General features: G+C 34.3%; 1 protein-coding gene across 2 annotated transcripts in view; it reads left to right on the top strand.

Annotated features, from left to right (window-relative positions):
• The first annotated feature begins 6,536 nt into the window (after positions 1-6,536).
• The window catches only part of LOC129218444 (uncharacterized), a 96,048-nt gene continuing 77,408 nt past the window's right edge, over positions 6,537-25,176 (top strand). The window contains exons 1-2 of one of the 2 annotated variants that reach the window (XM_054852714.1): positions 6,537-6,613; positions 23,101-23,203. The gene's annotated coding sequence lies outside the window, so the exon portion shown is untranslated. The remainder of the gene's footprint in view (positions 6,614-23,100; positions 23,204-25,176) is intronic. The other variant, XM_054852715.1, reaches the window with a different exon arrangement.

Genomic DNA, 25,176 nt, shown 5'->3' with positions numbered 1-25,176 from the left:
AAACTAACCAAACATATCGAAAAACATTCGAACTCTCATGAGCTGCTATCTTCAAAGACATTTCAGTTGTTAAAAGACAACACATGTTTCTCCAACTGCAAACTTCTTTGTTCTCCTGTTTCCTTTCTGAAGGTTAGTGTTTGCTTTGACGCCGAGGGAGGAACGCCTAGTAGAGTACAAAGCGATTGCCAGTGCATATCGACCGATCCCAAGCGGTAATTCTGTAATCCAAACTATGGCTTGGTTTCTTCTATGCTCGATAGATGACGCCACTACTTTTTCATGAATTTTTTTTTGCTTTCTTTTCAAAAAGGTCTTACGATCGAAACGAAAATTTAACTTACAGAGTAAAAGAAATCACTGATGAAAATGCTGCAAATGTAAGTTTTAAATTTTTTTTCTTAATTTAATTGCGGATAATCCCGGAAAAAAAAATGTTATTAAAGGGACAGAACAGCCGATTTAAATTATTGGAATTTAAGAAAAAATGTGAAAATTCATGTGCCTAAAGGTTTAACGTTGTAATTAATAATTTAATCAACGGTCTAATTGATACAACTATAGCAATTAGATAACATTATATGCAGTATTCGGGGGGGGGGGGGGGGGAGTACATATATATATAGTGTGAAATGTAAGTCAGAACAGCTCTTTTACAAAAGTACTCCAATAGGCTTTCTAGTTTTTTATTTATTTATTTATTTATTTATTGAAAAACACAAAGACACACATATATAATATATGCCAATGATTTTTTTCGGTGGGGGGGGGGTGATCGCTTCCTTTGGGGGGGGGGGACACATTCACCCTTAGTTTTATTTACCCATGTTTCGTAGCATTTTTTAAAATTAATTTTCTGTTTAGTTTGTTCTTTAACTTTTGTTGTTTTTTCCATCAGTACTTGCATGTTCTTAACTTAATTGCTATGTTGGGCCTTTTTTGGTTAAAGATTTTTTAGATTGTATTTGTGTTTCAATAAAAATTGAATTAATTTCTCTTTTGAATGGCTTATACAGATTTAACTTAAATATGCTTTTGTTAATTTTATACACAGAACTGGTTACATCAACCGATTCCGATCCGCCAAATTCCGATCCGCCGGTCGAAATGCGATCCGAAAACTGCTGGAAACGACAGTCCGTTTTGGAAAATCATAGGCAATTTTTTACTTGAACTTTTTGATCGCCAGAAAAAAAGTCTTTGTTCAGTAGAAATATTTTTCTAAACAATCGGGACTGAACCCCATTCGGATAATTAGAACCAGAAAATGTTCTATTGAAAAAAAAATAATTGAGTGTATGTGATGTTACTTAGTTGTAAAATATTTTATTGAAAATGAAATAATAAAGTAAAATTGCAAAATTAAGGAATAATTATTTGAAAATGGGACTGATATTACACCAAAAAAATTATAATTTAAAAATGAATAAATAGAAAAATGAAATAAAAATGAATTATAAAAAAAAAATTGTAAACAAATTTTCAGAACTTATAAAAATTCTCCCCGAAATTCAAAAAATCCCCCCTGGAATCTGAAGTAACGGGGGACATTCCCCTTCTAGAAATTGAACCTTATTTCAAACCCTGTTATATATACATTTAATTGAAAGTAACTTGCCTTTGTATTGTGATTGTCAATTTAGCAGTGCATCCTGTATGCTTTGAAGGACCATCCCCAGAAACTATTCTGTCTGTCATGCACACAGCGATAGCTGATTTTGTATTTATTAAATCTCCCTGATTTCGGATATGTTGTTGCAACACGCCAAGTACTTTTTGTATCTTCACTGTGTTGCTGTAACCAGTTCCGTGTATAAAATTAACAAGCATATTTAAGTTAAATCTGTATAAGCCAATCAAAAGAGAAGTTAATTCAATTTTTATTAAAACACAAATACAATCTAAAAAAATCTTTAACCAAAAAAGGCCCAACATAGCAATTAAGTTAAGAACATGTAAGTACTGGTGGAAAAAAAACAACAAAACTTAAAGAACAAACTAAACAGAAAATTAATTTTAAAAAATGCTACAAAACATGGGTAAATAAAACTAAGGGTGAATGTGTCCCCCCCCCAAAAGGAAGCGATCACACCCCCCCCCCACCACCAAAAAAAATCATTGACATATATATATATATATATATATATATATATATATATATATATATATATATATATATATATATATATATATATATATATATATATATATATATATATATATATATATGTGTGTGTCTTTGTGTTTTTCAAAAAAAAATAATAATAATAATAATAATAATTATTATTATTATTAATAAAAAACTAGAAAGCCTATTGGAGTACTTTTGTAAAAGAGCTGTTCTGACTTACATTTCACACTATATACATGTACTCCCCCCCCCCCCCGAATACTGCATATAATGTTATCTAATTGATATAGTTGTATCAATTAGACCGTTGATTAAATTATTAATTACAACGTTAAACCTTTAGGCACATGAATTTTCACATTTTTTTTTAATTCCAATAATTTAAATCGGTTGTTCTGTCCCTTTAAGAATATCTTTTTTTTTTCGGGAATATCCGCAATTAAATTAAGAAAAAAAATTTTAAAACTTACATTTGCAGCATTTTCATCAGTGATTTCTTTTACTCTGTAAGTTAAATTTTCGTTTTGATCGTTTGTAATATTAATATTTGAATAAGTAAAGCCGGATGATAAGCTATCCATGGTTAAAACTTCAAAAGACACAAGACATTTTTGAAAATAAAGAAAAAAAAATCATGAAAAAGTAGTTGCGCCATCTATTGAGCATGGATGAAATCAAGCCATAGCGTGGATTACAGAATTACCGCTTGGGAACGGTCAATATGCATTGCCAGTGGGGTTTTCGGGGAAATTCTTTCAATGACACACCACCCAATGAACGACAAGCAGGTTGTGGGGAAGACACTTGTTATCAACTTTTCTTTTATCCGAATACTCGATGGAAGGGATATAAGAAAGCAGTTTGTATTTCCTTATCCTCCATTCAGCTCAGATATCTAATTAAAAAAAAAAAAAAAAAAAACATCCGATTGCATTAAATTTGGCTTTCGACAGACATTCATCGCTTTCTATGGTCGAAGATTACGAGGACATACAAAACAGTTTAATACACTATAATTCATAATTTAAGTAGCATTTTTGAGTTTCAGATATTTTTAACCCTATTCTAAGGTTAAAAATATCTGAAACTCAAAAATGCTACTATCTAGCTAGAGCCTGATTACCGCAGGAGCATGCGGGGCACAGGCCCCTCCTCTTAGATTTTTCAGGGGGCCCAAAATCCCCTTAATTTATCATGCAAAATAAAAATAATGATTTTACTCAGAATCTAGAGTACAATAATATCATTGATATTTTTGCAAATGCCAAGACAAAGAAAAAATATCTTATAAAAATTCCTCTTAAAAATTTCATCTCTTTCCAAATCCCAAAACCATTCCCAGTTTGATCTGTATTTACTATTAAAAGTAATATCATAGATAACTTTGATATTTACGGCAAACTGAAACAGGCAATGTTTAACCGCATCTTGTCTAATTATCGTGTACTATATCTCTTCTACTTTTTAAATGTTGTGAAATGAGGTATCACCAAATTTAGCATGGTAGTGTTAATACGCAAGTATCGAAATATTTAGTAGCTTCAGAATAAGCGTAAATAGGGGGAGGGGGCCCGAAATGACTTTCATGCCCAGTGTCTTCAAAAATCTTAGTCGGGCTCTAGGGGGCCCTGAAATAGAAATGTGCCCCATGTCCAATATCAGAATGATTGGACTCTGATACCAGCGGTCCCCAACCTTTTTATACCCAAGGACATATGCTAACATGCCGGTCGCACGCAGGGACTGATTACTGAATAGGCTGACTAACTATAGAGCCCTCACTTTTTAGGGGCCTCCAAATGCTTTAAACTGTTTCAACCAACGACAAAAATTGTGAGGTTTAGACTTAAATACAAAAGGGCTTCGAAAGAGCGTTTGACCTAGGTTCCAGATAACTTAATCGGACACTGCGCACCCAGGGCACCTGGGCTGCTCACCCCCTCTAAGAGTAAGGGCATACACATCCTAAATATCACAAAGACCCCCCCCCCCCCACCTCCCCAAAAAAAAAAGCAAGAGCCCCTTCCCAAATGAGAAAAATATCCATCAGAGCACCCCCTCTAAAAATTTTAATGGTGCAGCCTGCGCCGTACATACGCAGTGTATAAAAAGAGAAATTTTCTCAAATGCCTTTCGAAAAAATTCTTATATGTAAAATAAGCTTATACTAAATAATGAAAGAAAACTAGACGAAGTCGTAGCAGAAAAATGAATTGCAGTTCAAAGTCAATATAAGTTTCGGAACTTCATTTTATTGGTCATCATGGGCACAGCTAGAAGGGGTAAGGGCAAGGGAGGGCAGCTGCCCCCCCCCCTATCCAAAATAAAAATTGTTTAAGGCTACAATGGAGTCTTAAAATGAAAAAAATCGACCAAAGTTTGGATTTTTCATTTTTTCCCTTACATTAATCTTTGAACTGTGGCACTAAGCGCAGCCAGAAATACCTTCTGAAGGTGTTTTTTTTTGATCAAAATACTTTCTGAAGGTTTTTTTTTTTTTTAAATGACTATCTGAAAAGGCATAAGCAAGTTATGGCTCTGATAAAAAGACGCATGACCTTGAGAGAGTTCATTTCTGTGTGGAAAGAAAATAGGAGTCGTAGAGAATGGGGACTCCTGGCAGAGACTGCGCCATTGATATAAAAGGGGGGGGGGGATTTTAGGAGATTTTAAAATCGTATTTGGGGGGAGGGAGTCTCGTTAACGCTGCGTGCTTTTTGCATTTGAAGGTGTGTGCCTTCATCCTAAGGGGGGGGGGGGGGATATTTCTCGTTTGAGTGCAAACGGGGGTACAAGGGTAGTCTTTTTCACTAAAATTGATAGGGTGTAATTTTAGAGTTTTTTAAAATTTCATTTTGAGGAGTCTTGTCATTGGAGGGCGCTCCTTAGCTTTCGAAGGGGCAATTCGTTGCCGATCCACCCAAGAACGATGACGCACCCTTACCATTGCACGGAGCTCCTTCCACCCCCCGAAAGGGGAAATGCATGAAACGAGATCGAAAACCTTCTTCAATTGCTCCCCCCCTAAAATTTTCAATGTTCTCGGTGCTACACCTACCCCCTCTCCTCATTGGCACCCAGACATAACTATCTGAAAAATCATAAGCAAAAGCTTGTATTTTATGCTCTGATAAAAAGATGCATGACCTTGAGAGAATTCATTTCAGTGTGGAACAAAGCAGACAGTGAAACTATCAAAGCGGGGCGGGGGGGAATCCGGGTTAAGACAGTTAATGAGATTAAATCATGTGCCATGAGATCAATTAAAATTCTTAAAATACCTCCTAAAAATTTCAGCAGTCTGCACAAGGACCTCCCTCCCCCCCCAATCGCCTGTTTCTTTTCGCATTGAAATTAATTCTCTAAAGGTCATACATGTTTTTACAAGCATGCTTCTTCGGATTGCTATATACGTTAGGAGTGATCACAGGGGGGGGGGGGGGGTCACAACGTAGCCTGTACCATCAACAATTTCTGGGGGGGGGGGGTAAAAAAGGTTTTTGATCTCATTTTGTTGAATCTCACAATTGTAAGAAAATGCCATGGGGCGGGGGGATTTAAAAGTTAAATTTTTTTTGTTTTAATTTATTTATTTTTGATTTAAATTATTTTTTAAAAACTGTTTATACTTTTTTATTTAGTTAGTTTGTGCGTCTGTGTATGTCATTTGCGTAGCACAGAACTTTTCTAATAAAATAATAATAATAATTAAAAGTAAATAATCATAAAATATTTTTAAAAAACAAATTTACTTTAAAAAAAAGAGCAAAAATACGAAAGGAAAATGGGTCGAGAATATTTTTTGGGAGAGGGGAAGATTTTTGTTAGTGAGCGTGGGGAGGGCACCCCTGGATTTCATATGTTTAAAGAAAACTGCTTTCAGAAAGTTAGGTTTTAGCATCCAATTAAACAAAAAAAAAAAAAAAAAAAAAATCGTATTACAAGTATAAAAATACATTTGGCAAAAACAAAATATTATCTGGTAAATTCACCGAGAAGAGTAAAAGAAGTTTTTAACGAAAATTTACGAAAAACAAGGACATTCTTTGTGCTTGAAATTATTAATTTAATTCTCTGACCGGAATTTATCTCATTTTCGATGCTTGTTTTCCTCGCGCTATTGTGACTCAAAGGATAATATTTTTCATTTCCAGGTGTTAAGGGAGATTATCCTGGGTTTGCCTTAGATGCTTGAAAGTTGAAAATTTGAAAAAGTATGCATATTATAGCAAGATATCTAATAAGTTTGACAGTCCAAAACACATTGTGTTTGCCTGTCAGAGAGCTTTGTTGGCCTCGCTATAGGCGTCATCTAGGGGCGAAAGTCCCTGTCCCTCGTTCTCGAAGCGAAAATAACAGGCTCTTCAAGCAACAGCACAGATTCTCGTAGGCTACGGAATGCAGGGGAATATTGGCTCTGGGGAACAATTCGTGTGCCGGTAAAATAACGAGATGATATTCTAAGTTTGAAAAAAGAAGGAAGTAAGTTCTGGAAACTTTTTTAAGCCTTCTAAAACTTTGAGTTTTCTCCAAGAACCAAAAATAATGGCTCTAAACCAACAATACTTAACCTTATTTACAAATTCGGGAGTACAAAAATCAAATTGATGGGACAGAAATCAATTAGTAGCTTCTCTATTTTGCTTTGCACTGCAAATCTTCGGATAAGTTTTGAACAAACTCTTTCCCCTTTTTAAGAACACTTTGAGGCACACTTTTTGAAACAGCTTTCAAAACAGTTCTAAGACCTTTTATCTGATTCTGGGTACTTTTTAAACAGTTTTGGGAATGCATTTGAGAATATTTTTCTGAATACTGACACATGTCACTTAGAACACTTTGAAACACTTTTTACAGCACTTATAGAACACTCCTTTGATTATACCAGTATTTTTTTTTTTTTTTTTTTTGCTGTTTTGCAGAATCTCGTATGGCAGCTGTCAAACGCTGCCTGGCAATGGACAGGCTTCAGCAAGGGAAAACCATCCTTTTTGCCTACATTCTAGACAGCAATTCTTAGCAATAAAAGTTGTAGTAGTAATCATATTGAAAGATTCTACTGATTGGTAGTTGAAGAAAACTGTTGAAATTATATTTGTAGGAAAATAAGCTATGTTTTTACAAGTGTGCTCAAATATGTTCCCAATCTGCTCTCATATGTGCCCCAATCTGTTCCCAAGCTTAAGTTTGACAAACTTTCTGAGTGAGACAGACTCTGAGCTCATTTCAGTACATTTTTTTGACAAAGTACACTCGGAATGCATTTTAGTGCACGTTTAGGCAACTGAAACACTTTTTTTTGAATTATAGTATTCCAAATGTTTCCAATGAGTACTGGGAATTTGCAGTGCGGTGACTGCATAATCTTACAGCATTGTATCTCGTGATGTTGGGAAGCAATATGAAAGAACAACATCGTATTTTGAAGGTAAAAATTCTGATTTTCAAATGTAAAACTGGGAACATGAATTGTTTTGCTGATGATGTCAAAGTTATGGGGACTGTAGGAAATGAAGAAGAAGCAAATCAGCTGCAAGAGGATCTAGATCATATTACGGAGTGGGCTGATAAATGGGGTATGGCTGTTAATGTTGGGAAATGTCAAGTGCTACATTTAGGACATGGAAATAAGTGTACAAGTTATTATTTGCAAGGTTCAGTCATTAGTCAGGCAGACAAAGTTACTGATCTGGGGGTCTTAATAAGTCGGGATTTAAAGTTTAGCCAACAGTGCAGCATTGCTAGTAATAAAGCCAATAAGATGCTTGGGTTTATCAATAGATCTATTTCAAATAAATCTAAAGAAGTTCTTCTGCCCTTATATAGAAGTTTGGTAAGACCCCATTTGGAGTATGCTGTTCAGTTTTGGTCTCCTTATCTTAAGAAAGACATTAATGTATTGGAAAGGGTTCAAAGGCGGGCTACAAGGCTAATAAGTGGACTTCCCACTTAGATTATGATTCCAGGCTTAGAAGGCTAAAAATGTACAGTCTTGAGCAAAGAAGAGACCGAGGGGACATGATTCAGCTGTTTAAATTTATTAAAACGAAAGATGTTACGGGGCTAAAGTTTAGCACTGAAAACAGGACAAGGGGTCATTGTTTTAAGCTATTTAAATCTCAGGCTAACATGGATATTAGGAAAAATTATTATTTTAGCAGGGTAGTGGAACCTTGGAACAGCTTACCGGAAGAGGTGGTAATGAGCAAAGGAGTAGACAGTTTTAAGAGGGCCATTGATCTTCACTGGGGATTGTAAATTGACTAGGACCAGTCTAGCTGGGCCCAGAGCCTGTTGCTGGTCGTCACTTTTGTATTTGTATAAAAAGCATTATTTAAATACCATTTTTAATTTTTCCCCCTAAAGTTTGCGGCGGACTTCCTAGTAAGGATTGGCCAACCCCAAGGGGTTCGCAGACCCAGGGGCGGATCTAGAGGGGGGCCATGGGGGCCATGGCCCCTCCCAAAGCCTTGTGATTGTAGGAATGTTTTTAAGGGAAAAAAATATTATGAGAAGATAACAAAATTTAACACATGTATTTTACTGAAAAAGGAGTATAGGCCTTAATTGGGAGATAAATTATATCCCTATCCTCAAAAGAAAACTTTTATTACCAACATTTTTCTCCATCTTTTACATTATTTCTTGATTCCAACTACAGAAACTTGGACGATCTTTAAATGCTGCGGTTCTCAGAGTATACCTATTGTTCACAAGAACAAAGAAAGCCTAAATTTTCGTTTTATGGCTTTAATTTCGAAAATAGAAGGAGAACCCCCCTTTCCCATGCCCTTTCACAAATGCCTTGATGCGTAGCAAAAAATCGCATCTTAAGTCTTTTATTTGGAAAAAATGTCAATGGAGACTAGCTTATCCAGCCCTTATCACTTAACTTGTTTAAAAGCAACTTCAATGAATTTTTTGGAACTTCAATTACAAACGAGTTTTGATAGGACCCCCTCCCTCCCTATTTTATATCGTGATGAAAACTTTAAAAGGAGGTTTTTTAGAGGAGCTCACGAATCTTCCATCCCTTTCTAAAATATGTATAAATATAGTTAAAAATCGAATTTTTTTAGAGCTTCAAAGGAAAAATATTTCCAGGAAGGAAGGATTCTAAGCACCTTCTCACTTCCTTTAATAAGCAAACATTACCTAAACAGTGGCGGATATAGCCGGCGGGCAACCGGGCATTTGCCCAGTGGGCCGGTCATGCTTCGGGCCGATGAACCAACAGCAAAGTCTTTCGGGCCTGTCTACTACCAGCAAAATGTAAATTTTGCGCGCATGTGTTTAGAATAACGCAAATTCGCAAAACACAGCCTCAGCTCCTCTTTACGCATTGGCTAAAGCTTGCGGGTGAAGGGAGGCAGGGCCGTTACCAAGAGGGGGGGGGGGATTTCTGAAATGGGGGGGCTACCCAGGGCCTGATTACTACACAGGCAGACTAGGCCTAGGCCCCATGTTCCTAAGGGGCCCCACATTTTTGCATAGCATTCCAACGAGATGAAAAATACGTGTATTTTTGAAAAAATAAAAAAATATGACTTATTAATTGGAAAAAAACTTCTTTAAAGGGGAATTTTTAATCATTCTGCCAGTAAAAAATTTACTTGGTCACGATTATGAGGGGGCCCAAAGGGGATTCATGAATGCATATAAGTGATTTATATATAGTTGTGTGATTAGACAAAGAGGTCTCCAAAAGTGCATTTGTACTTTAAAAATGTAAATCAAACACTGCATAGTCTTCAGGGGCCTCCAAATTAATGTGGGCCTAGGCGCCTCACTTTTAGTTTGTCGGGTCCTGGGGCTGCCAATATTTTTTTAGTGGTGTAATAAAAAATAAATGTATAAATTAAAGAAAAAAAAAGAAAGAAACAGGGAAACCTTAGCGGTCATAAAAAGTTAAAATACTTTTGACTCTTTTATTTATAAATAACAATTCACAATAACTATAAAATGCAACTTACAACAAGGGCCGACGTGAGGTCATGTCAGCTTAGTTGGAGAATAGGGCCCCGGCTCGGAATTGAACTCGCGCAGAGGATAAAATATCCTAATGGTGAAAGGTGTAGAAGGGGACCTGTGAAAAAACTGACTTATGTCATTTTTTTTTCCCGGATCCGCTTTATTATAAGCGACCCTGTTTATATAATTAGAATAAAAGTAACAAAATATTTTTTCCGTAAAATTATTTTTAAAAATGTAATTTTAAAATACCACTGAGGAGCATGAAATACTACATTATTAAGACTATCAAATCAAAGGCCAAAGACCACCGAAATGCGAGTTTCAAACATTTTTTGACGAAGCATAAAGTATTCTGTACGCAGTACAAACTCACAAAAAAGAAAATGAGTTTATAAAAACCAATGTCGAAAGAATTCCGGTAGTCCCCAGAACCCCCCCCCCTCCTAACATCATCGAAGATCATGTAAAATTTAAATTTTTGGGTTTCAATTTTGAATAACTTCATAAGAGAACAGCCGAATCCATTCCCGCCATAACATGGAATTCCAGTTTCGAAAATTTGCTGGAGGAAAATACTTGAAAATCTCCCATTTTTTTTAACATTCCCAAAGGTGGTCTAAAACTGTTTTTAAATTAACAGTATCAAAATTTTTCTGGGAAAGTGCCCCGCCCCCTCCGCTCTTTCGGCATCATTAATGAAGAATGTTTTAAATCTCGTTTTTAGTGCTTCCATCTCGAAAATTTTCCGGGGTGAGCCTCCTGAAAACTCTTTTTCCTAACATCACTGAAGGTCAGCAAAAATTTCGTTTTTGGAACTCAACTTTCGAGTAACTGCCGGTGCCCTAGTCTTTACCAAATAGGCATTTAAGACTTCAAATTGAAAATTTTCTGGTGGATGGCCTCGGAATCTATCTCGACATAAAATCACCAAAGATCTTCTTAAACGGCATTTTCAGAGCTAATATATCTAATATATATTTTTTTAATTTCAGAGGAGAGCCCCTGGAACCGCTCTCATACCATATATACTCGAAGACAAGTTAAAATTCTGTTTTTGGATTTCCACTTCCGAAAAATTGCAGCAGGAGAAACCTTGATCCTACGCTCCCCTAACATCACCAAATATTGTCTAAAATTGAGTTTTTAAGACTGCAATTTCGAAAATTTTCCAGGGGAGAGGCCCCCCCGGAACCTCCCCCCCCATTTCAGACCCGATGTTAATCTTTCCATTAAGTTTATATTACTAATACTTTAATGATTCCCAGAAGCCATAAAAGCTAAATCCACTATCTGTCGCTCTTTGTATAGATACATGCGTTTGAAAAAAAATTAAAGAGCTGCCAAACTCGTACCCGACCCCTCCCACTAGGTTTTTGACCTGGCATTGAGTCTGGAGGTCGTCAGGATATGGCAGTATAAAAAAGGGAATGTTTGTGATAGGGCCCAGTAATGTATGTTTGTGTCGAGGGACCCATCACGTTCTAAAGACGGCCCTAGTCTTTCACCCATGAACATCGCTAGATCAGTTTCATATAACAGGGCCATTAAGTTACTTGTTATTGATTGCAGAAAAGGACATACTAGCCAAGCAGTGTTATCATTACAGAAATATTCAATCAAATCCCGGGCATTTTAAAAATACTTAAATGGACAATTGCAATCACAATTTCCCCCCAAAACAAGGTTTAGCTAGTACTGTATCAATTTGTTCACGATTAAAGCGCAAAAGTGTTCCTATCTGTTGAATTTTGTTTAAATAAAATATATTTAGTTGTTAATCATAATTTCCTCATATTTCAGTGATATCCCAATCGTTAGGTAAAATTTAACATCTATAAGAGCTATGGGGCCGCTTCATCTCCTAACGCCAGGGCCGATTTTTTCAACCGATCCGCCACTGTACCTAAAGGTGCATTTTTAGACTGGACAGCTGAAGAGCACCCCTCCTCTTATAACTTCTCAATGTATAATGACAGAATATTTTGGTTTCTAAGCTTTATTTTCAAAAAGTATTTTGCGGCCAGCACCAAAAAACGTACATCATCAAAAATAGACAAAATGCGTTTTAAGTTTCCTAATTTTCAAAAATTACTCGGAAATTTAAATTTTGAAACATTTTCGAGGGAGATTCCTAAATCCACCCCCTCACCTAATGTCTCAATACCCTGCAAATTGAGTTTTTAAAACTTCATTTTAATAAAATATCTGGGGAGTTATCAGGACCCAATTTCCCAATAGGCAGAGTAGGCAGCTGCCTAGGGCGGCAAACTTTTCAGGGGTGGCAAATTTTCTATTATAAAACACATTTTTTGAATTAAATTGTTATTCTTGAAAGTAAAATGTTAGCATTCTTTCATTTTCCACAGAGGCAATTTTTCTTGTAATTTAATAATGATTACTTTCACACATCTTATGAAAGTTAAATGTTTTTCAATCATGGTATTTGCCGAATAAAAATTTTTTGGGGAGATCACTGTGATCATTTCGTCGGGGCGCCTCAGAATGTGAAACGCCATCATTTCTTCATAAGTTTGACAGTTTGAATCTGGGGAACAGTTTTTTACGTTTTTTTGAGTCAAGGATATTTTGCTTCTTTTATGGGGGGGGAGGGTTCGGAAGATTTCAAATTTGCCTAGGGGCATCATGGAGCTAAATTTGGCCCTGGGGAGTTTGTTCAAAAATTTCGGATGGCCCCTCCCAAAACAATCGGCTGGATCTGCCACTGCGCAGACCACAGTTTGGGAGGCCTTGCTGTGGGTAATTCAGAGAGAATTCTCTGCAGCAATTGATAACGGAAGTAAACAAAGCAGTGTGACACTTGGCAATACCGTTTTCTGATTCGTGATGGGATGACAATAACAGCTTTAATCAGATAAGAGAGATCTTCCTAAAAAGAATTGCCGATCCATGACAGTGGCATACGTGAGCGCCAAACAGGAACCTTCTTTGTTTACTTCCGCTATCAATTCTCCCTGAGTGCGCTATATTAAAAGAAAAACATGTTTCACAATGTGTATTGAGAACAGATTTTAAACCTTGTTGATTACCTTTGTACAGTATAGAACCATTTATCCTAAAAACTCTTTAATCATACTTTCAATAGACCTACATGCCAAATCTTTGCATAAAAAAGTGCCAGTAATTGTCAGGTTTTTTAACTTAGTAGTCGGTTTATCGTATAATTTTGTACTTAAGTGGGAAAACGGTATTTTATTATGGTATGTAGCATTATGTTTCCTTCTCAGCCAGGGCTAGTGTTACAATACGATGAAACATGGCTGTATACTATTTCCAAGTATGGCTATATTTTACAGTAAAAGTAGGGGTCGGACCCTGACATCCAAACAAATTTAAACCTGTTACAACTTTTATATTACCCTCTTCGTAAGAACAGGTAAAAGGACCCACTCTCTGTGAGTCAGGCTTAGGAATGGAGTGCATCTAAAAAATGCTGTTTCGGGATTCTTCGGAATTATCAGAGTGCATTTCAAGTGGGAATATTATTTCATGCAAAATTTAAAAGCATTAAATTAGGGGTGTTCATCCCCCAAGAGGTATGGTGCAACTTCCTTATGGGCAGTGGCATAGCTAGACCCGACTTTCGGGGGGGGGGGGGGTTACTTCTTTTATATATACATGTATATATATATATATATATATATATATATAAAATATATGTATAATATATGTATAATATATATATAAAATATATGTATAATATATGTATAATATATATATAAAATATATGTATAATATATATATATATATATATATATATATATATATATATATATATATATATATATATATATATATATATATATGTATGTATAATCGCTTGGAATTTTTTCCTTTTCTTCTTTTTTTTTCTTTCTCTTCTTTTTTTTTTGAGACTAACTTTTCGGGGGGGGGGTTGTCCCCAAAACCCCCCCCTTAGCTACGCCCCTGCTTATGGGTCATTCCATGTCAGTTCAACCACACCCCAACACCCACCATCTCAGATTTCAATGAAACTTTGTATACTTCTATGTTTCATAGTCCTATGTAACCTCCTAAAGTATTTCTTCTCTATTTAAAATTGTTTTTATTTTATGACCCTTCAAAGTTTTGAGATTTTGCGTTAGTTGTCATTCACAGTTCTCTCAGAATTAACTGCAGCTGTTTGCAAAAAAAATTATTTCTCAACAACTAAAGATAAAAAGTTTTTGAAAATTTTCACATTATACATTAAGACTTCAAGCATTTTAGAAAAAAATATATCAAAGATCTGAATTTATATTCAGCAATTGAAAAAAATTACCAAACTGAAAATTTTAAAATTTTTTCAATAAAAAAATGATTTTCAAAATTTTAATTTTTTGGCATGAGGGTCTAAATTAAAATAATTTATATATTTTTTTAAATGATCAGTAACATGTGTGCTAACATATAAAATGAGAATCTTTAGGGGACTTTGAGGGATTCTGCCCCCTTGCCCCCCTTCTTTTGATAAAAGAAAAAAAATCGATCACAAGCTTACAAACTTAGCTAATTACTAATAGCATCAAAAAAAATTTGAATAATGACATACATTGGTGTTTGAACCCAAATTTAAACATTTTAATACTCAAGATTTTTTTGAATTGAAAGTAGTTAATTAAATAAATTAATAATAAACAATAAAAACAGGTTATCGCGAAATTCAAAATTTTCCTACAACAATTTATGCATACTAAAAATTATTGTTTAGTATGCATTAAGACAACATATAAATTAAAAGAGAAATCATCTAATTCTAATTTATAACTAGGCAATTAATACAAAGTATCACAAATCCTATAAATACCAGCTCATAGTTCTTAAATTCCTTCTACCTTATGTCTGTTTTCCTACTAAGAAGATTCGAAAATATGTATGTCATTCTAGTTATTGTGTTGTATGTAATCAGATCTAGGCCAAATACAAGTAAAAATTTGATATCTGTCCAGTAATGATTTCTCTAACCAACTGGGCAAAGAACAGACTAAAAGATAAATTCGAAGCTAGACACTTCTAGTTCGCAGAGCTTTTAACTTGTTTCATTAATCTAATGCAATATCAAACTGAAACATGGATTTGTTTTCCGCTTATCAAACAGATTAGCCCAGAAAAGTTCAATTTCCCGTGCCCCCTCCAAAAGATTTTTCTGTATCCGCTCCTGAATTGCGGTATGTTGTTTAAAGTCACTTTTTATTTTATACAAATGATTTATAAACATTCTACTCTAAATATTCCTGTTTAAATACAGTGAAACTTCAGTAACTGGACACACTGATAACCCCTGTAACTGGACATTTATTTTTCTTAGGGTTGGCCCAGTGCCAAATTCAATGACTAAAAATCTATCTAGCTTGACACACATTTGCGAGAACCCCCTATCAGTCCACACCCAATTGCTATTCTAGTTCAATTTTTGCTACCAACATTCTTTCATATTAACTTTTTCTCAGAGTTTTAGGAAATCTCTTTTAGAGAATTCTATCTTTTATCCAGGGGAGTACGCAACCACTCTGTGCTGTTAGTGCAATTCTAAAAGTATAGGATAAAATATACCAAACTGTAGAGAAAGAAGGCACCATTATACCTGTATTCTAAATAAGTGTGAGCAGGACTTTTTATCTTTAACAGACATGACTAACAAGAAGCTTTTATCTCTTTTCAACAATTATGTATTTATGCTTCACAATATATTCAAATATATTATTGATTTTACTATATACTTTTCAAAGAAAGAAAACGAAAAGAATAGAAAATTCCTTTACTGGAATTAGTTTTCATAATGTGAATATTAAGCATCAGTAAGTAAGTTGTACACACAGAAACTCGTTTGGAATTAAAATTTTAGAGCCCCAGTAAGTTGACGTCCACTTAAGTCGAAATTTTTTCATGTTTCCTTGGTTTGTTGAGTTATGGAGGTTCCGTTGTAGTTTGAATTAGCACATTTTATATTAATTTCTTTTTTCTATTCTATTTATTGCACTTAATTGCATTGCACTAGTGTACACTCCCAAAAGCAGTTGAGGAAAAGATGCAAGTTATGTTGGGGGGGGGGGGGGAATCCGGACAAATATTGTTTTTTTCCCTTGCAAATACTAATTTAGTTTCTTATTCTCATTAAAAAATATACAAAAATCCATTGAATATGAGAGATGCAATTTATTTCCTCATTTGCTATGAAGGGAGGGGGGAAGGTAATTTACTTTATTTAGAACATATTATTACTAAGCAATCAAGCTATTAACTTTTAAGGGGTGTTAACTATTTTCAAGAAATGAAAAGGATGAATTTGTTGCTGTACAGCAGTAACACTAAAATGAAAAACAGTTCCACTATACTTAAAATACACCACCAACTCAGTTATTCCATCTGAGGACTGCAGTTTCGTGCTTTTTAGCACTCATCAGCCTGGAATAGGAATCACATGAGCTGGCGGCGAAAAATCTCTTAAGGGAGCCAAGAGAGCCAAACAAACTGGTATCTAATACAGAATTAGCAAGCCAGGAGAATTAGGGTGGTAACTTACTACAAAATACAGTTCCACTATAGCAATTTTTCTCAAACATAAGGGTTTAGGTGGGAGGGGGGGGGGATCCTGAAAGTGCTAGAAACTGCATGATTATAAATTGGTGTTAAGAGTTAATTTTTGTTTTTCGTTGTCTTAACTAAAATGCAGTAATCTGTATGCAGATATTATTGTCTGTAACTTTTAAATTTCATGATATCTTATTTTCAGAATGTCTATATTTTAAACAATTTTTAACTATTTCAAATTTAAAAAAAAGCTTAAATATTAAATTTATATGTCTGACTTCAATATTAAAAACACTTTATATATATAGTTTTTAAAAAATAATTGTTGGGAACTCTGTTTTCAAAGACATAGAGGAGCTTTTCTCTGATGCTTTCGTTTTTTCTGAAGAGGGGGGGGGGGGCGGAATCCCTAAAAGACCCATAACTTTTTTCATAGGGGAAGTTAGGACTCATACTCATGATCATTTTTCATTGTTAAACATGATTTTTAAAACTGACCCTGATGTTAAAAATTTGACAATGGCTTTTTTCACCAAAAAAAAAAAAAAAATCAAAATTTTTCTTTTTCCAATTTTTTAAAAATTCTTAGTATAAACCAAGATTATTATAATATTTTTAATAAAAATATTCAAAATCTTAGCATTTTTTATGAAAATTTCCAAAAAGGTAAGTTTATTAGTTGCTAAGAAACAATTTTTTCCCATTAAACAACAGTTCAGTTTGAATGTCTTAAAAATGACAAAAAATGCAAAATCAAAAAATTTGATAAGTCTATAGTATCAAAATACATTGAGATTGAAAGAAAAAAAAAACTAAGGGGTTGCTTTTTACCACAAAATAAGGAAGTATACCAAGTTTCATCAAAATCTGAGGTGGTACATGTTAAAATCCCATTTTTACGGTAGATTTGGGGTGGAACTACCCCATATTTTAAGTTATTTCAAATGAAAAAGTAGCTTAGATTTTTTTTTTACATTTGAGTCCAATGTTCAACACACTGTATATTTGAATTTTTGTCGTAATTGCTGACAATTCAGTTTTTAAGAATATGGAAGAGATTGTCTGTATGATGTTTCTTGCTTTTTTTTTCAGAATGGGGGGGGGGGGGCAGAATCCCTCAAAGTCCCCTAATGTTTTTTATTGGATAAGTTAGAATATATATTCATGATCATTTTTTAAAAAAATTATGATTTTTAAAGCTGACCCTCTTGTTGAAATTCAGAATTATGTCAGCACCTTTTTTTGACAAAAAAAATTTAAAATTTTCACTTTTCTAATTTTTTAAAAATTCTTATGTAAACTGAAACTATTAAGATATTTTTTATCAACATGTTCAAAGTCTTTACATTTTATGCAAAAATTTTCAGAAAGAAGCATTACTTACCAAGAAACAATTTTTTTAATAAACATCTTCTCAGTTTGAGTGTCTCAAAAATGATAAAAAATGCAAAATCGCCGAATTTCAAAAGGCTATAAAATCAAAACGAATTGATATTGAAAGAAAAAAAATTAGGGGGTTGCTTATAACCATAAAGGGATGAAGAATACCAAGTTTTATCAAATTCCGAGACGGTGGGTGTTAAAATCCCATGAGCCAGTTTTTATAAAAGTTAGGCAGGTCAGATACATGCCATTTTTGATTTCGCTAAAAATTTTATAGTAGTTTCTTTGAATGATTTTAAAAGACACCTATTTTTTTTTTCTTCCAAAAAGATTTTTTGTGCCCCACGAAAATTCCGAAAGTTGGTCCCAACTTAGGGTTTTTCTCAAATAGACATTTCTTAATACTCAATTATCTCTAAACATTGAGCATCAGCAAAAGTAATCTTTGTGGTTACAGCATGATATTTAGTGTCTCAAATGAAATATATCATAAATTTCATGGCTGACCTTCAGTGAATTCGGGCAGGGGTGGCTAAACTGTGCCGAAAAAAGTGAAAATGTCTCATGTTTGAGGCATCCTAGTTCCATGCACTGAGGTTCAACCACAGTTTTTGCAAGCAATTTGTGTAGTGATATATGTAAATTATTAAATAGGCTCATTAAATGCATGGTTAATGCTCACTGCTGCAAAAAATAGCAGTTTTGTCATCAAAATAGGATAAAATGTGTACTTTTTAGGGGTCTTTATCTCGGTGCACTGAGGGTCGGTATAGAAATTACTGCCTGCCTTTCAAACTAGAGTATGTGTATTTTCACAATCAAGTGACAGAACTATGGGCAAATTCTTTTCAAGAACACAATACATATTTCAAAACAATAAAATGAATTATATAGTTTTCAATTCAATGAATATGTCTGGGTTTAAACTTTCCTTCAGTGACTTCCAGATACTATTTAAAAAACCTAGTATGATCAAAAACTTACCACAAAAGACTTACAGACTTGCAAATACAGTGAAACTTCGATAACTCGAAGTTGCAGGGAACGCGAAAAAAATTCGAGTTATCGAAAATTCGACTAATCGAAAACAAAACCAAAACTATAGAAGAAAAATAAAATGATACCACTAAAACTCAAAAAATTTATAACATGCTCAAAAAAGTGATAAAATAATGTACCAGTGATACTATATACATACATGACATAATTAACATATTATTGTAAAAATTAAAGAATTTATGTAGGTTGAAAAACAAATTTAAATTTGTATGCATAATGAACAACTTTTTAACTTACCAAAAAAGACATAGGTATCATTTTTTTAAAAAAATCTGTAATCAAACATTGCTTTTGCGCGGATATTTGTTCTTTCACTAAATAATCTTCGGATACTTTTAATGCGTCAAAGAGAGAGTCTGGAACATTCGGACGCGATTCTACAAAAACGCGCAATATATCTGCTGCTCGTTTTGCATCTTGAATCAAAGGTAATTTTATCACTGGCTCAAATACTTCTACCTCTTCATCACCAGAATCTTTTTCGCTTTTTTCCGTTATGCTTGATAAAATTTCTTCATCTGTCGGGTATTCAGTCACTAAAACTCCGTCATCAACTGACACAAAATCCATAAAATCTCTGTCGGTAGGAATGTTCATTTTATTTTGTAAAACGCTCCACTCACTTTGAAAATTTATATTGTCCATATTTTCGTCTTCTTCGTATTCATTATCTAGCTCCAAACAAGATGTATCTTTTACAAAACCAGCCTTTTTAAAACAGTTAACAATTGTCTGTTGTGTAACATCACTCCATGCTTTCCGCAGTTCCCGGAGACTGTCGAGCAAAGTAATGCAAGGAACCGAATTCTCTTCCAGACACTGTAGAATTTTTAATACAACACGTTTTCTGTAGTAAACCTTTAAATTTTTTATGATGCCCTGATCCATAGGCTGCATGATAGAAGTTGTGTTCGGAGGAAGAAATTCCATTTAATTGCAGTTAAGTTATTTGCCGCTGCCTTGGGATGTGCAGGGCAATTATCAATAAACATTACAATTTTTCTTCCAGCTGAGATAAATTTATTAGCTATTTTTTTAAGCCAAGAATTGAACACCTCTGAAGACATCCAGGCTTTACTATTGCTTGTGTAATCGACTGGCAAAGACTTGACGCTGTTAAAGCATCTCGGCTTCTTAGCCTTACCGATAACAAGCAAAGGCAGCTTCTCCGTGCCTGACATATTGCTTGCTACCATAACAGTTATGCGTTCTTTGCTCCGCTTTCCACCCGAACATGTGTCGCCTTTTATAGTAAAAGTTTTGTCAGGGAGACATTTGAAAAAAAGTCCCGTCTCATCTGCATTAAAAATATTTTCATTGTACTCCATTATAATAGTTTTTAATACTTTTTCTTTCCATTCTTCGCAAATTTTTTCATCCACTACTGCGCTTTCGCCACAAATGGTTCGGTACACAATGTTGTGTCGAATTTTAAATTTGTCTAGCCAACCTGCGCTAGCTTCAAAATTTGAAATGTCGATATTTTTTGCGAAAGTTTCTGCTTTTTCACGTATGATTGGTCCAGATAACGGAACATTTTTCTCTCTCGCTACTAGCATCCACTTTACTAAGGCCTCTTCAAGCTCTGGATACCTTCCATCCTTAAGGCGTTTTCTTTTTGCATTAAATTTTTCGTCAGCAACCGCTTGGAGGTAGACATTTCGGTTTTTTAAAATTGTTGAAAGCGTACTTGGAGGCACACCAAACTTCAATGCAATGTCCTTCTTTTTTGCTATGCCTAAATCGACTTCTTTGATCAGCTCAACTTTTTCTTGCAAATTTAAAATTTTAAGTTTTCTCTTAGCCATTTTTTTAAGGTCTAAACTTTGAGGGATAAGCGAGACAGCCCCTCAATCACACGCTTTCTTTAACACATAAAGAAAAACAGCAAATTTAGAACGACCTTACAGCTTTGTAGAACAAAACGCTAATTCGAGAAAGAATCCCTTCTGTCGAGACAACAGTCCCCGCCCGACCTTTTCCCCCCAAAAGTGGATATTTCAGTCCTAAATGTACCGCCCCCCCCCCCCATTTCTCTATTTTTTTCTGTCCCGGGCTCCGCAAAGTCAGTTTTGGTTTCCCCCTGTGCAGGTTTTTCTTTTTAAGAAAAAAAAAAATGAAGCAAACAATACCTTTAGGAAAAAAAAAGATAAAACATTTAACAAGGTTACCTACAAAATATCGAATTCCTATTTATTAGATCTACTTGGTCTAGACGCCTTTTGATGCAATGCAGTGGCGCCAGCTTTTTTCTTTTTGTTCATACTAGAAGAAAAAAAAAACGATTTCAACTTATAGAGTTACATTAGGATGGAAAATTTGACAAGGTCAGGGGGAAAAATTCGGCTCATCGAATATTTCGACTCGACGAAATTCGGTTTCTCGAAAATAATTAACATGCATTCTCCGTTCAGTTGGACGGGAATTAATAACTACTTCGGCTTGTCGAAGTTTTCGACTCATCGAAGTTCGACTTATCGAAGTTTCACTGTAGACTGATTATGCTTACTTGCATACTTTTTAATATCTGGAAGCAAAGTGGAAAAAAAAATGGTTATTGTGCTAAAAACGTAAGATATATTTGTAACACTTTTTTGAAGGTGTTTTATGTTTATTTTTAATTGTTTTAATTAAGGTAGCTTTTTTCGTTTGTACTGTACATTATAGTTCATTGACATTCGTTTAGGCTGTACATTATAGTGACAAAAAATTATTTTCTCTGCACTAAACTACCATGATAGCAAACAATTACTAAGTTATATTTATTACTTATGATAAAAGCAATACTATGAAATTATAAAACAAAGATACAGTTGCCTAACTGACAAGTTGGACAGTAAAAAAATGCAAGACAAGGCATTGTAGCTTGAGTACAACTAACTGGATGCGCCGTTAACTCTTTTGAAATTTCCTCATCTTGAATTGCATTTTATGAGCCTGCAGAACCATTACCCATAATTATGTCACTTGTTTGTGAAAAGACATACTCCAGTTTGAAATGAACGCATCAATTTCTATACTAACCCTCATTGCACTGAGGTACAGGCCCCTAAAAAGTAAGTTTTTATCATATTTTGATGTTTTTCTTTCACTTTGCTTCTAGTTATTATTTTATAAAGTATGAGAGTAAGCATAATTAGTCTATTTGCACGTTTATAACTCTTTTAAGGTAAGTTTTTGATCATACTAATTTTTTAAATAGCATCTGGAATTCCCTGGAGGAAAGTTTAAACCCGGATATGTTGACTGAATTGAAAACTGAATAGTTCATTTTACTGTTTTGAAGTATGTATTGTTTTCTTAAAAATAATTTGCCCATAGTTCTGTCACTTGTTCGTGAAAATACACGTACTCTAGTTTGAAATGCAGGCATCCCGTTCTACACTCAGTGCACTGAGATAAAGGCTCATGAAAACTGCACTTTTTAGCATTTTTCGATACAAAAACTGCTATTTTTTTGGCAGCTCAAAGGGTGAGCCATGCAACTAATCAAGGTATTGAATCATTTATATATATTCTTTTAGCAAAAACCACCCATGGTTGAGCCTGAATGCAGGGAACCAGAGGGCCTCAAACATGGTACTTTTTCATTTTTTTCGACAAAGTTTGGCGACCCCTGAAAGGCTGCACTGAAGGTCAGCCCAGAAATTTAAGATATATTTCAATTTAGGTACTAAACGTCATATTGTCAACACAATTTTTTTGGCTGATGATTAATACATTGAAATAATCACATTTTAAAAAATGCCAATTTGGAAAAACCTCTACGTCGGGCTCCCCTTTACGAATTTTTACAGGTCCCCAAAATTTTTTTTGGTGGAAAAGAAAAAAATAAGTGTTTTCTAAAATCTTTTAAAGAATCCACCATAAATATTTGAGCAAAATCAAAAATGGTGTATATCTGAACACACCATTTCTGCCCGATTCTTATAAAAACTGGCTCTTAAAAACCACTTGTATCAGAAAAAGAAAATAATAATACTGGGTTTGCTTTTCTATTTTAGTGCCTCAAAATTAGAGCATTCTTGTGTTCCCAATGCAGAATATACTTTGGAAAAAAGAAAAATTGTCATTCAAGCGATAGCAAATATTCGCCGAGGTGTAAAAGTAAGTGTTAGTACATATTTTTTCAAAATAAAATGGCAGGCATGTTGAAAAGAAAATAAATTCAGTAATTTTACACGTAAAAACCCAGTGCTCAAGAAAAATTTACATGCAACTTCCAGCTACTTGCATGCAATATTTCAAATGAGAGGGATAGCTAGGATTGCTGATTAGAAGAAAATTTGTATTAAATTTGTATATTAGAACATTAATGTCAGTTATAAGAAAAAATGTTTATCACCAAATATTTGGTGCTGGCAGCTTGGGTTAAGAAAAAAAAATCCTTTAACACATCAACTCATTCCGTATATATAGTTTCAGTGATTTGAAAGAGCATTTGTGCTAAATTAGCAGAAAATCAATCACATTTGGGTTGTGACAGTATAATAAACAAATGTACAAAGCAGCTGCATGATTGAGTTAAAACTATAGATAGATGATGTGTGGAGATGTGCTATTTAAGAATCTAGTAGAAGTAAAGGGGAATTCCACATTTGGCATTTTTTTCTTAGATTCCAAGTGAAATGAAATGTTTTTGACCAAATTTTCATATTTTTAACTACACTATTTTGATATGTGTTACAAACAGAAACTATTGTTGTAAATTTTGTAAATAGTAATTATTTTTATGCTTATATATGCTTTACTTGTTGTAGTCTGAATAAATTTAGTATTCATTCCACTATTTTGCACTCAAACAAGACCCTTGAAACTTTACCTCTATGTTGACTTTGCCTGCCATGCATCCAATGATGTATAATACTTGGATATTTACTTTTGAGGGTAAATACTCAGAGTATATACCCAAGTAAATATCCAAAATGGGTATTAATCTGGCTGTTAATTTTCTAAAATGCTTTAAATATTCTTAACAATTATATTAAAAAAAAAAAAAAAAAATTGAGGATTGGTGTCCCACTTACCCCATAACAAGGGGTAAGTGGGTCACCCCCCCCCCCTCTTTTATTTAAATTTAAATCAATCGTATCTTGAAAAGGGGTTAAGGGGTTTGACTTGATAAAGTATGTAAATTTTTAGTATGAATTATTTTTTTGTAAATACATCCATTTATGAGATATTTATTACTTTTTAAATGTGTCTAATAGAAAATTAAAAAAAAAAAACTGCATCTGTGAAATTTATTGAAAGCTTGTAGGTACAAATTTTTTTACACATAAGAGGGTGTTGAATAAACGTTGTACAATCGATTAAGATCAATTTTAGTAAATTAGTCAAAACTATAAGTTAAAATAGAAGCTGGAAACACTAAATCTGCATCTGTTTAAAGTTGGCTAAGGAAGAACTATTATCACTTCATCCTCAGTAATAATTTCAACATCATCTGCATCAGACCAATAAAAAGTGTCCCTTTCTATTTGTTCTTGAAAATTCAGCAGTATTTTTAAAAATTTTTATCAACTTCCAGGGTGCTTATTCAAAGCTCGAAATTCACCTTGCGAGATTAGTTCTGATCGTCTCACTAGATGGCGCTATAGGGAAAATCGCAGTCTTGCAGAATAAATCTCGCAAGTTTCTATTCTAATCGCCAAAAGAAAGGGAAAAAGTGACTTTTCGTGAGCAAAATCTCGACTGCCCCGAAGCAGGTGAGATTATGCGATTTTTGTGATACAATTATGGGATTTTGTTTTTCGGAAAGGTATTGGATCGAGGAAAACGAATGGATGCCAATCCCGGAAATGGTTCGGGGGGCGGGAGGGGGGCAAGTGGTTTTCTATTAAATTTGTGATACAATTGCGAGAGTAAGTTTTCTCACAGTTATTGGCAGGATGGTAGCAAATTAGGAATTAGGATTTTGCAACGCCAAAAATGGTGCATGAAGCAAAGGGAGGGGGTCATAACTGTACCGGGGGGGAGTGGTTTTCCATTCCATTTTCGTGACGCAAAAACAGGAGTTTGTTTTCCGCTTGCCAATACATTTCAGAAAAACTAATTTGAATGTTGCTAACACCGAACAT

Source organism: Uloborus diversus, chromosome 3 (assembly GCF_026930045.1).
Source record: "Uloborus diversus isolate 005 chromosome 3, Udiv.v.3.1, whole genome shotgun sequence".
NCBI classification, from domain to species: domain Eukaryota; kingdom Metazoa; phylum Arthropoda; class Arachnida; order Araneae; family Uloboridae; genus Uloborus; species Uloborus diversus.
The sequence above is the reverse complement of the archived record's forward strand: the minus strand, read 5'-3'. Positions and strand labels throughout refer to the sequence as shown.